Source organism: Berghia stephanieae, chromosome 3 (assembly GCF_034508935.2).
Source record: "Berghia stephanieae isolate SIO BIC M18660-M18661 chromosome 3, UCSD_Bste_1.3, whole genome shotgun sequence".
Taxonomy (NCBI): Eukaryota; Metazoa; Mollusca; class Gastropoda; order Nudibranchia; family Aeolidiidae; genus Berghia; species Berghia stephanieae.
Genome location: NC_088362.1, coordinates 79,353,009 through 79,366,616, shown reverse-complemented (window position 1 = coordinate 79,366,616; position 13,608 = coordinate 79,353,009). Strand labels below are relative to the sequence as shown.

Genomic DNA, 13,608 nt, shown 5'->3' with positions numbered 1-13,608 from the left:
GATTTGTCCATTAGTAGGGAACAAAAGTGTGATGCCAACAAAAAAAACTGGTTCTAATCTCCTTGGAAGTGTAAAACCACTCTTCCGGAGGACTGGATACATGTCTTCAAGTTTCAGAGTGGTGACAACTTTTTTTTTATACTCTAAATATATGCTTGTCGCCAAGAAAGATCATGCATCCGTGTGCTTTTACATCCCGTAATCCTAATAACATGCCTATACAGCCTGCTACTAAGTAGTTATGCCGCCTTATTAGTCTCGTTATTTGACCTCCGAAGGGCTAGTTTCATATGATTCCAATGATTTTGGAACCGTCACAACTTTTCTGTCCAACATACAGGAAATTATAGATAGAACGAAATTGACTTCATTCACCTCTTGCTTATTGTTTTTATCCAGCCTCTTTAATGAGTAGTTCCCACTAAATTCTATCGATCAGACTATAAACGTTTAAGTTCCACATAGTTTTGTGTGTTGGTACTTTATATCCGGCTGGCGAATATTATAAGCTTTTTGGACAAACGCAATACATCAATAATGAAGATAACTTACATAGAAACAACTTTTTTATGGCTTTCTAAGAATAAAAAAAATATTATAATTACAAAACTGTTAGAAAACAATATGCCTTAAAACTGAAGTACTCGTCCTATATGTACGAGTTCTTGTAATTATTACTTAAGCCACTGATCAAGAGACCGCATCGCGTACCACCTTAGCTATCGTAAACTTATAGATAGAATGCGCTTGGCCAAGGAGTTCACAACATTGCCATCCGGAAGTATAACGGACCAACACACAAAACTGTGTGTAACCATGAACTTTTATAGTCTGGTTAATACAGTTTAGTGAGAACAACTCACAAACGCGGATGGCAAAAAACAATAACAAAGGCCTGTGTGACGTCATCTCCGTTCTAAAAAATGACGTCAAATGCCAGTCTTTTGCCACAATAGAAACAAATCGTGAGTTTTATTCAATTGTTCAACCAATGGGACCACTTGTTTCCTTGATCTCTACTAACTACAACTCTCTGGACGCTGCGCAAACCTTAAAAATGACGTCAAACTGTAGATCCTAGAGGGTTCTAGTGTCAGGCTATAGATAGTTCGAAGATGACGTCACTCAGGTCTTTGTTATCGTTTTTTGCCATCCGCGTTTATGAGTCATGCTCACTGAACTGTTTTAACCCGACTATAAACGTTCATGGATACACACAGTTTTGTGTGTTGGTCCGTTATACTTCCGGATGGCAATGTTATGAGCTTTTTAGCCAAGCGCATACTATCTATAAGTTAACTCATTTACTCAATAACAATAATATGTATAGATAGAATGCGCTTGGCCAAGGAGTTCACAACATTGCCATCCGGAAGTATAACGGACCAACACACAAACTCTGTGTAACCATGAACTTTATAAGCTTGTTAATACAGTTTAGTGAGAACAACTCACAAACGCGGATGGCAAAAACAATAACAAAGGCCTGAGTGACGTCATCTGCATACTATCTATTGACACACCGTAAGAATGAAGCGACGTCACTCGGCTCTTTGTTGTTGTTTTTAGACCGCGAGTTGGGTGATTATTTATCACTAAAGTCGATTTAACAGACTATAAACATTAAATGTTTCATTATTTTAATGTTTTGTTACGATTGTTCTCGCGGGCAGACCAGGTAAGTATTTTACCTCAACGAATACCATAAACGAGAAACACAGTCTCAAAAGGGTATTATATCGGGGTGTTTTAAATGCTGAAAATTGAATCTATAGTCCAAACTATAGGATTTAGATTAAGTCTAGATATATGTGTTATTAAGGAGATTGAATATCATTTTAGAACGTGACAAAAACAAACATTCATCAATACCCACCATTTTGACATTAAAGTCCCTTTTTTATATCAAGCTGATACCGTTTTGAGACGATAGGTCACACAAATACATAAACGATGTTCAAAATATGGAGAGCTCAAAATGTCAGCTGTTCAGCATGGATTCTAGAAAGCTATGATGATTACGACATAACACCACATTGAGCCGACGGTTCACATTCATACTGCATGAGACATCCAGTCAATAGAGATATAACACTGAAATGCACATTCGTTTACTCCGATCGTGTTCGAACTAAAAACTTGTTTATTTGTTATTATTTTTGGTTCATTTTTGGCCAGAAAACTTGTACTTCAAATATCAATCAGTTAAGATTAATCCCGGATTTTTTAAAAAGGATTGAAACCTGTGACTTCTTAGCATGTAAGGAAGTCTCGGATTTGAGATTTTATGACATTTGGTAGTCGCATTGATTGATCGCCGATATTTAATGGAAAGGTTTTCTGGCCTAATTTCTAATAAATGTGTTTTGTCATAGAATAGCTGGCATGTGAGGAATCGGGCCCTTTGGGAAATCGGCTAATTTGTATGAGCAATCCCATGCCCGTAGCAATTATCCCTTGTTTTGTTTAACAATGCAGGCTGGAACTCATCCATATCGGGTAATGACATGCAATCGACTCAAATGTGACAAATCACCTCAAAACGGTACTTTGTCCAGATTGTTTGGACCCTTAAATTACCCTTATTCATCCCATAGGGAAAATTTGGCCACATGGTCTCTTCCATGAGAAGACTGGAATAACCCATGCGTCAGCCACAATGCAGCGCCGCAAACTGAGCTAGGCCGCACAGCGCACCGGGTATTCGAGCTCGGTACCTTTGGGATACAAAACAAAGAACGTACCGTTTAGCCACGCTGTTATGAAACGGATGACTTTGACGTCACTCAGATACTTGTTATTGTTATTTAGACCGTCAGTTTTGTGATCAGTTAGTTCCTACTAAAGTCCCTCTAAGAAATTATAGATAGAATGCGCTTGGCCAAGGAGTTCACAACATTGCCATCCGGAAGTATAACGGACCAACACATAAACTCTGTGTAACCATGAACTTATATAGTCTGGTTAATACAGTTTAGTGAGAACAACTCACAAACGCGGATGGCAAAAACAATAACAAAGGCCTGAATGACGTCATCTTCGAACTATCTATATAAACGTTAAAGGGATATACCGTAGCCATCGTTAAGTTATCGCCTGACACTGAAACCCAAAAAGACTGGTATTTTGACGTCATTATTTGGTTTTTGCACCGCCTTGTGAGTTGTCGTTAGTAGAGCTCATGGAAACAAGTGATCCCATTGGTTGAACTATTGAATGCAACTCACGATTTGTTTTCTTTTGTGGCCAAAGACTGGCATTTTGACGTCATTTTTTGGTCAGTGTCATGCTATATATATATGTTAACGATGGCTACGGATACACACGGTTTTGTGTGCTGGTACTATTCATCTGGTGGTCGGAAGTGGTGAGCATAATACGATTCAATAGTCTGATGTCACGCCACCCGGCAACGGCGGCCATCTTGTTCTAAACAAAGAAAATCATTACTTTTTATTTTTCATGCTGGCTAGAACATTTCATATGCCTTGTGATCAGAATGTGTAAAAGTCAAAACATAATCAAATTTATGTGTGTTTCCCCTCTGGATAGCCTTAATGCTCGCCGGAGAAATATTTCATACGGGCGTCCGCCATTGTTCCGATAGTTTAGAGCCAGTGTTACTAAGTTAACATGCGTCATTAGGAAGGAAGTGACGTTACGACTGTTGAAGAGTATTTGTTTCATACACACTATTTCATATCTTATTTATGACGTAACAGTTTTCTGGTCAAATACAAGGAATTTAATTTCTCAGAGTCAGCCTAAACGGGTTAGAATAACCACAGGTCATACATCACCGGAGGCCCGGGCTGCTCTAGATTATTTCTTGCAGGAATTAGAGACAGACAGAAGTTCATTCCCCTAATTGAAAATCCCCGGAGAACGTGTTCCGTCGTGGACCATTATGGAAAGCAGCTGCTATCGATTTATACTATATCGGATGATTGAATGCGCCCAAATCACATAGTTCCTCATTAACTTAATAATAAATATGTTCGCCTATATTAAGGGCAATTCTCTAGGTATGTGTATAGTCCCAAGTCATGTAATTTTATGAATTAAGAGTATAACTTTAATTGTGGATGTATAGTTTTTAAAAAGCCAAAATAACAACCCATAAACATTCAAATCCAAGAGACTGTTTATTATCAATTATTATTATTATTATTATATTATTATTATTATTATTATTATTATTATTATTATTATTATTATTATTATTATTATTATTATTATTTTATTATCCTTATTATTATTGTTATTATTATTTATATTATTATATATTATTATTAGTAGTAGTAGTAGTATAGTAGTAGTAGTAGTAGTAGTAGTAGTAGTAGTAGTAGTAGTAGTATATTTAGTAGTGTTATTATTAGTATTATTATTATTATTATTATTATATTATTATTATTATTATTATTATTATTATTATTATATTATTATTATTATTATTATTATTATTATTATTATTATTATTATTATATTATTATTATTATTATTATTATATTATTATATTTGTTTCAGCTCTGTTCAGTAATAGATGGAGTTGACAGGCTTATCGATAAATCGGAGCAATGTTCGAAATCGTTTTAATTTTCATCGACTCATTGACGCTGACATTGAAACTCCTTCTTCTATTGATGACGTAATAACTGAAAATTGTGGTGAAAGGAAATATAAAAAGATTATCAAAATTCAGGGTCGGTGAGGAAGATGTTGATGATGACCCTAATCTCCAGATTTCATCTTTTCCTAAAATTAATGATACACCAATCATTTGTGTTGTTAGGGGAACAATAAGGGGAGAGTTAAAGGAATTGTAGATGAACTGAAAGAAGAAAATAGTGGTCGATTGGAAATTCAAAAGCAAAATGAAATCATTAATTTTATCAAAAAAGAAAGCAAGATCATTGTGTATAAAATTATTTCAATCAACAGTGAGCTAAACATAATAATATATGAAATATACTCAAGGAGGAATTCTATTCGGATTTTTGGTATGGAAGAGGGCCATAACGAATCAAGGATCAATGTCAGAAAAAAATATTGAGTCTTCTTAACAATAAAATGAAACTGAACATACATGAAAGAGACTTGGACGCCTTTCACAGGACAGGGGAAAATGCGCGATCAAACCTCGTGCTATGATTGTCAAGTTTGTTAGATGGGTTGATCGTCACTCTGTCCTCAATCTCGTCGGCAGGTATAAGACTCTGGACTGTCAATATATTATGTCAATATAGTTAACGACAACTAACGCCAGATTGCTCCACACAGCAAAAAAAAAAAAAACACTCTTCTGAAGACAAGGTTTGATGGTACCAAGGCAAAATCAATGTAATTACTTCGGTTAATCGCAACATTTTCGCTGATGCCAAGGCGTTGCGATTATCCGGAGTGGACTGTACTAAAAACGGAGGACGAGTTATTCTGGGTACCCTTTATCCAGTGGATGAGAACAGTTTGGATCTTGTGAATTTAGCCCACCATCATCATAAAATGAAACAAGCGTAAAACAAGTTGCCCGATCCACCCGAACTGTTCACATTGCGCCAAAATCCTCAAATGATATTGTTGTAACGATTTTATACAATTGTGGTAATACAGCAGGTCGCCATACTAAACGACAACTTAATCTTCGCGAACGATCCAGTCTAGCTGTTTTCAAAATGACGTTGGCAACGAATGGACATCAACACCAACATCCTCTCGCCCAAACACGAAGAATCATTATCATCATTCTTCCTATACATCGTTTTCTAGCCCAAGGAATACTGACTACGAACATTTACTGGGCAGCGTGGCTCAGCGGTACGGTCTTTGCTTCGTGCATGAAAAGTACCGAGTTCAATCACTCGCCGCTGCGCTGTGTGGCCTTGAGCAAGTCACCTCGCCCTAGATCAATTTGCGGCGCTGCACTGCGGCTCACGCCTGGGTTATTCCAGTCTTCCCTTGGAATAGACCCTAGAGAAAAAATTTCCCTATGTGATGAATAAAGGGAATTTTATTTATTTTATTTATTTAACTACGACTCCTGATTTTGTTAATAGTTTATACAAATGTTGACAGCTTTATGAATAAGAGGACTGAATTAGATATTTAAATTGACCACAAATGTCCAAAACTCATATTTATTACAGAATTAACGCCTAAACATTACGTTGATATCAATATCGAGTTGGAATTTTCTATTAAGTGCTACGATTCTTTTTTTAATGTACAGCCTCACAGAGGAGTTGCATTAGACACTTTAGAAAAGTTTAGTGCTCATGAAACTGTAGAAGAAAGTATTTGGTGTACGTATTTGTACAATAATCTATCATTCTTAACAGGTCATTTCTATAGAAATCACAACTTAAATAAATTACATTTCATAGAACTATTCAGAAATCACTTGTTGACACTTGACCAAAAACAATTTGATATTATATTAATTACGGGAGATTTTAGTTTTCCTACTATTTCATGGAACAATAATTGTAACATTAACACAGAGTCACAATTTGTTGAAACATTACGAGATGCATATCATTTGCATTTCTCAAATGATCAATAATCCGACGCGTTATAGAAATTGTCAACAGAGTAATATTCTGGATCTTTTTATATGTAATGATGAAAATTGGGTGGGCTCTATTCAGCATTAGCCTCCCCTTGAAAATAATGATCATGAAGCTATACATATACCTCTCTCTAAACATACCAGAAAACTTTTTTTTAATGAATGCAAAGAAAGTTTATGACTATTATAAAGGAAAATATGAAGAGTGTAGAAGATGTTTGGCTGAATTGGATTGGTCCAATTACTTTGAGATGGATGTTCAAATGCCTTGAAACCGACGTGCACGTATTTGCAGGTCTGATAACCCAATTCCTTATGGGCTCACTGTTGTAATGGAAAACTAAAAAATGATGCAAAATATGGTCCATTATAACAATATTAAACTAGGCCCAAAATTGCGTTCGGATGTCAGACCTGCATATTTGTAAACGTCGCTTGGCACAATTTAAAGAATACAATAAAAGAGATAAATTCATGTTTTATCCCTCTTAAAGTATCCAAGAAAATTTTTAAACCTCTAAGGTTGTCTCGTTAGGTTTAAAAAGTTGTAAACAAGAAACGTAGATTATATCTTTAAAATTTAAAGTAAATCTAAAGAAAATGTTCATACCTACGCTAAACACAGAAATATGTCAAAACATGTTATAAAACAAAAGGTGTTAAATCATTAGAGAAAAGATTTGCGTCTGAGAGCAAGTCAGATATAAAGGGGTTTTGGAGGTATGTTAATAGTAAACTTAAAGTTAAAAAACGGTTTTGGGAAACTGACTACACTAGACGGCTGTAAAACGGATAATGTAAAGGCAGATGTTTTAAATACAATTTTAAAAAGTGTATTTGCACAACAAAATGTTAATAATATGCCTATGTTCCATAGCCGAGTTACAAAACTCTTGACGTTCATTTAAAATGTTCGGTATTTGATTTAAAAGTTGGGGGGGGGGGGGGGTTCAGCCAAAATGAAAGAAAATATGATTTGACAAAGTAGGAAAGACTACAAGTATCTGTATCACTTTATTTCAACGCCCATCAAAATTTGGTGGAATAGAAAAACTCCTGGTTTATCAACTGGAATGCCCGCACTTTTGTTTATCACTTTGAGTCTGGAACAATATGATTTAGCATGATATTTTTAAAAGCCCCGATCATTTTAGCGTCCTATCCAAAGGTAGCCAGCATTTTTTTCATTTGGTATGGCACCAACGAACTTTTATTTTTGAATGTCCTCAACTAAATTTTCGTTTCGATATAATTAAAGCTTTACAAATATCATTTCTCCCAGGCAACAGAATGCCGTACACTAGCGCGCTTTTTTCAAATTGGCTAAAAACTTTTACTTCATATCAATGGTCGGCAGATCAAACCTCTGAAGTCTCGATTTTCGTGTCATCAGAGGTCTGATCCGCCGACAATTAAATGAAACATATACTTCAGAGTTTTGATCCGCCGATTCTGGATTCGAGTACCTGCACTAAACGGCGCAAAGTTATTGTGTCCTTGGAAAAGGCTCTTTACTCACATTCTCGCATTAAGATGTAAAATAAGAACCTAGCCTTTGACATTGTTGTCTCTGTTTAAATAAAAAAAGATTGTAATAGAGTCTTCCAATCGACATGTCTGACCCTATATGTTAAGTTTTGCTGTTGGCCAAGGCCCTATTATAAAGTGCTTTGAGCCCAATGAGTGGATATCGCGCTGTAGAAATTTAATTTTCTACGTGATACGTAACTTTGGTCTACTATTTTTTAGTTTAAAAGCTCCAAAGTTCAAGTAACTGAAAACCATTTGCAAACGTCCTAAAATAATTACAGGAGCCCTTTCAAAAAAGGACTAACCACAAGGTCAAATATTTCATATTTCAAAATTCTAAAAAGAAACTTTGTCAAAATTACAAATAAAAAAGAAATTTGGAAAGGCCACGAAGTAGTCAATTTCAACCGCATTCTATTGTAACAAGTTTGTTGTTACTATCCAGTAGTTAAATGAAGGTACCTTAAGGTAAATGGACCCATCTCACCCTCAAATATGTAGTGACGACACAATATGAATAATCATTATATTTATATCAAATCTAATACTGATTATTATTCATCAATGGAAAAATAAAAACAAATCCCGTATCATTTTAATTGTAGTTTATTTAAATATAATATAGGTACTTGAATCAAAACACTGCTATATCTACTGACCTTAATTCTCTTGGTTCAATTCTGAATCTCTGTTTTGTTTCAGTAGAAAACTAGCCGCGGACAAATGGACACCACAGTTGTAAAGCCTGTATTGACACTTATGTGGATGGCTTGAACTGAAAGAACGTGACTTTTGTTAGGAATGATAGCACCAAATAGCACTCAAGGTCTTTGGTAAATAAACCCCATTCTCCTTGTTAATCGTATTACATCTCTCTCTCTCTCTCTCTCTCTCTCTCTCTCTCTCTCTCTCTCTCTCTCTCTCTCTCTCTCTCTCTCTCTCACTCTCTCACTCTCTCTGTGCCTATCTCTCTGTCTCTCTTTCTCTTCCCTCTGTGTGTGTGTGTGTGTGTGTGTGTGTGTGTGTGTGTGTGTTTCTATATTGTCACATATAACATTGTTCTTCCTCCTTCTGATACATCCACCCACAAACTCTACCAGCCGCGCAGACAAAAGTGATAGCTATTTTGCACATCCCACTCATTTAAGTGACGGTCTAATGATATCAACCCTCATACCTACTAGAACCAATAGGATTCAATAACAGAGCGGTACATAGTAATAGTATGCGTTCGCGTGGTTTTTTTTTTTTTCTAACAGAAAGGTGTAACTGTGGTATACTGAACTGAATATACAAAGCTACAAGAAGCTGCGGATTGTAAAAAGTATTGAACAAAATATGAATATAACAGCTTCAGAAAATAACTTGAGTTTTTAAAAACCAAACACCAAACGTTTCGGGCTCAAAACCCTTCTTCAGCATCAACAAAATATTATTTTTGCTATGTGCGGCTATGTGGTCTTGTGGTATGACACTTGCTTTCGGCTCTTTACTCACATTCTCTCAACATTATCAGGTGTAAAATGAGTACCTGGCCGTTAGTCACTAGTCTAGATGACAAAAAAAAAGGCAATCGGTGAAGATAAAATTACAGTAAAACTTCTTTTTATGAAAAAGTTCTCTTTCTTATCAGATCATCTTTCACGGGTATTTGTATGCATTTAGGGGGAAAAAACACGGATGTCTGACAATACTTTTGAAACACATTGAGGACTGGATAAAGGCGTTAGGCAATAAACAATATGTAACAGCAATCCTGATGGACTTATCTGAAGCTTTTGATTGTTTGCCGCATGATATATTAATTAGCAAACTTACGGCATATGGGGTTTTACTAAAATCGACAACATTAATTAAAAGTTATTTATCAAAAAAGAAAACAACAAGTTAAAATTGGAGAAGTTCAGAGTCAGTGGGAAGAAGATTCAAAAGGGGTGCCACAGGAAACAATTCAAGGTTCATTGCTTTTTGATATATTTATAAATGACATATTTTTGTTTATAAAAGATTCAGTACTACATAATTATGCCGACGATAACACACTATCCTACTGCCATAAAGGTTTTAAAACCCTAGTTGATGTCCTTGAGCAGGAGAGCCAGATCCTTACTAATTGGTTCCATATAAATTGCATGAAGGCCAATCCAGAAAAGTGTCAGCTCTCCAAACTAAATAGACTAACAATTTTCCACACATTTAGCTTATCAAGTTTCAACTTTTGTCTTCTTATTTGGCACTTCTGCTCAAGAGCAAATACTAAGAAAATGGAAAAAATACAAGAACGTGCTCTCAGTTCATTTACAATGACTAGACCAGCACTTACGAAGACTTTTTTAAAAGGCTAAGGTTATCCCCCTTGAAATCAAGCGAATGCAAATTATGGCAACAGAAACATTCAAAATTCTTCACAAATAATCCCCAAAATGTCTAGACAATTTGGTAACTTTTAAAGAAAGAAAATATGATTTTAGGCACATCAATATTGTTAATATGCCAAACATAAAAACAACCCATTTCGGTAAACAATCCCTTCCTTATTCCGCTGCAGTTTCGTGGAATAATCTGCCAGAGCACATGAGAACAAAGACAAATTTTAATAGGTTTGAGAGTCTCTTATGACAAAAGTGGCAGCTTTTCAAAGTGGTTCAGATCTGTTTTCTGTTCCCTTAAGTATATTTGATATTCATATTTAATGAAACAGTGAAACCTGTCAATTTTATGTATAATATATAGTATTTAATTTATGTGCAAATATTTTTTAAAAATTCTTCTGTCGGTGAAAAGCCAGGGCTTACTGATTTTAAATCAGATTTTATTAAGAAACTATACATCATTATTTTTTTTCAAATTTTTACTTTTGTATTTTGTTGCCATTGTTAACAGTTGCTATGTATAAACGATGTATGCATAATGTGCATTTTTACCGACAATCAATAATGTATTCATTCATTCATTCATTAACAGCGAAAAAAATTGTAATGTCGCCTAACAGGCGTCATGTCTCTTTCTACATGTTACGTGTTGTTGTCGATTCGTGACCCTTTGCAAAGCGCCTTGAGCACGTTTAGAGGATATTGCGCTATATAAAAGCTCTAGTTGTTTGGTTTTATTTTCGTGTTTTTTTTTAAAACATTTTAAACGTTCGGTTTAGCCTGATACAAAGCGTATTGAGACGATTGGCTACGAATGTAAATCCAAATCATAACAACCATTTTTTTAAAATTAAGACAGCAAAGAGTTGATATTCAGACTTCATGACCATTTGTGGGTCCTTATAATATATCAATAATTGTAGTAAACGATTTCTGAACATAATAGAAAAAAGGAAGTGTTGAGACCACAACAACGAACAGTGTGACATAAACATTAGTTGCTTCTTTCATGCTAATAAAGGCTTTTCAAAAGAAACATTAAGTTTATTCAATCTTAGGCTTTCGCCAATAAATCAACAATTTGATGCCAACATACATGAAAGTGGAAGAAAAAAGAGAAAAGAAAAGAAAAAAAAAGAAAAAAAGGTAAATGGAACCAAATAATAAACTGATACCCCACACAAAAATACAACAATCGTAATACCATCAATGCGTACAATAATAATAATAATAATAATAATAATAATAATATATAATAAATAATAATAATAATAATAATAATAATAATAATAATAATAATAATAATAATAATAATAAATAATAATATAAAAGAAGAAGAAGAAGAAGAAGAAGAAGAAGAAGAAGAAGAAGAAGAATAGCCGCTGTTTGAGCGTCTATTATAATAAAATGGCATCCTAAAATGAATGTAATAGAGCAAAAAGGGGCAGCGTGGCTCAGCGTTACAGTCTTTGCTTCGTACACAAAAGGTAACGAGTTCGATCACCCGCCGTTGCGCTGTGTGGCCATGAGCAAGTCACCTCGCCCTAGCTCAATTTGCGCGCTGCATGCACTGGATTATTCCAGTGTTCCCTTGGAATAGACACTAGAGATAAATTTCCCCCATGGGATGAATAAAGGAAATTTTATTTATGTATTTATCTATTATTAAAAGAAACGGGTAAAAAACAACAGTCAATGAATGTTATGTTTTGATGATTTTATTCTAGTCGGATCGAATTATAACCATTGTAATGAAATCCCGTTGTTTTTAAATATCCAGGACCAATTATTTTTGCGCCATTTTTAGTTATGTGTCCATTGTTTCGTCGACCATTCAAGCATTTTACAAACCATCCGCAGTCTCTGATCTGTTTCCACACGGTTGCATTCTATTGATGCTATGCGTTTAGATAAAATACTCACAACATCTGACATAATGATGTATATTTTCTTAACAAAACTGTGTGGAACGTTTAAAGTCTTTATTAAACAGACTATAGATAGTATGCGCAAGGCTAAGAAGCTCACAACATTGCCATCCGGAAGTATAGATAGTATGAAGTTGACGTCACCCAGGTCTTTGTTATTGGTTTTTGCCACCCATGTTTATGAGTAATTCTCATTAGACGGTATTAACCAAACTATAAACGTTCAAGGTTACACTTAGTTTTGTGTGTTGGTGCGTTATATTTCCGGATGGCAATGTTGTGCGCTTCTTAGCCAAGTGCACACTATCTATAACGGACCAATACACAAAACTGTGTGGAACAATGAACGTTTATAGTCTGGTTAATACAGTTTAGTGAGAATTACTCATAAACGCGGATGGCAAAAAACGATAAAAAAGAGCTGAGTGATGTCAACTTCGAACTATCTATAGGCGTTAAAAGTTACAGTTTTGTGTGCTGGCAGGCGGATGTTGTGAGTATTTTAAACGCACAGATCAATAATTTAGTTACATCTTATCACTAAAAGGTTGTCTAAAAATGATAACAAAGCTGATTGTCGTCAGTAGCCTTCAACAGTAGTGACGTCACTTTCCTCGTCATGACGCATAGTAACTTAGCAACTGGTTCTAAACTATAGGAGCAATGGCAGATGCCCTTAAGAAAAACTACTACAACGAGCATAAAAGTGTGTCCAGAGGAGAAAAACATTATAAATCTGAGCATGTTTTGACTTTTTTACATTCTATCACATGACACCTGAAAACGGTCTAGCCAGCATGGAAAATAAAAAGTACCGATTTTCTTTGTTTAGAACCAAGCTGCTCGTTGCTGGGCGACATGATATCAGACTATTGAATCCTATTTCATATTATTTCTTACACGGCAATTTCAGTCACGAATCGTTTATTACAATTGCATTCCTTTAAGCTCCTCTAGCATGAATGGGACATTACTATTTACGTAAACTTTCTCACCTAGCAAAATCCACATAATGTTATGTCGGATTGATCCATAGGATTGAGATCACGTGATTTTGGATGGCCACTTAATCTTCGTCAATGAAACATAAAATAAATCAAACCAAACTTTAATATTGTGACTTAGTGAAAGAAAAATTAAATGTTATTTCATAAAGGAGTCAAATCGTCTCAAAACGGCATTATACTAATTATAATGAACATTAACATTATTG

The 13,608-nt window shown here is 35.0% G+C and overlaps 2 protein-coding genes across 2 annotated transcripts in view; both read right to left on the bottom strand.

The window, feature by feature from the left end:
• Positions 1 to 8,886, bottom strand: part of LOC144968550 (opsin-5-like) — a 76,775-nt gene extending 67,889 nt beyond the window's left edge. The window contains exon 1 of the mRNA XM_078907018.1: positions 8,755 to 8,886. The gene's annotated coding sequence lies outside the window, so the exon portion shown is untranslated. The remainder of the gene's footprint in view (positions 1 to 8,754) is intronic.
• The window catches only part of LOC144968551 (uncharacterized), a 328,253-nt gene that overhangs the window by 213,738 nt on the left and 100,907 nt on the right, over positions 1 to 13,608 (bottom strand). The gene's annotated exons all lie outside the window — the stretch shown is intronic.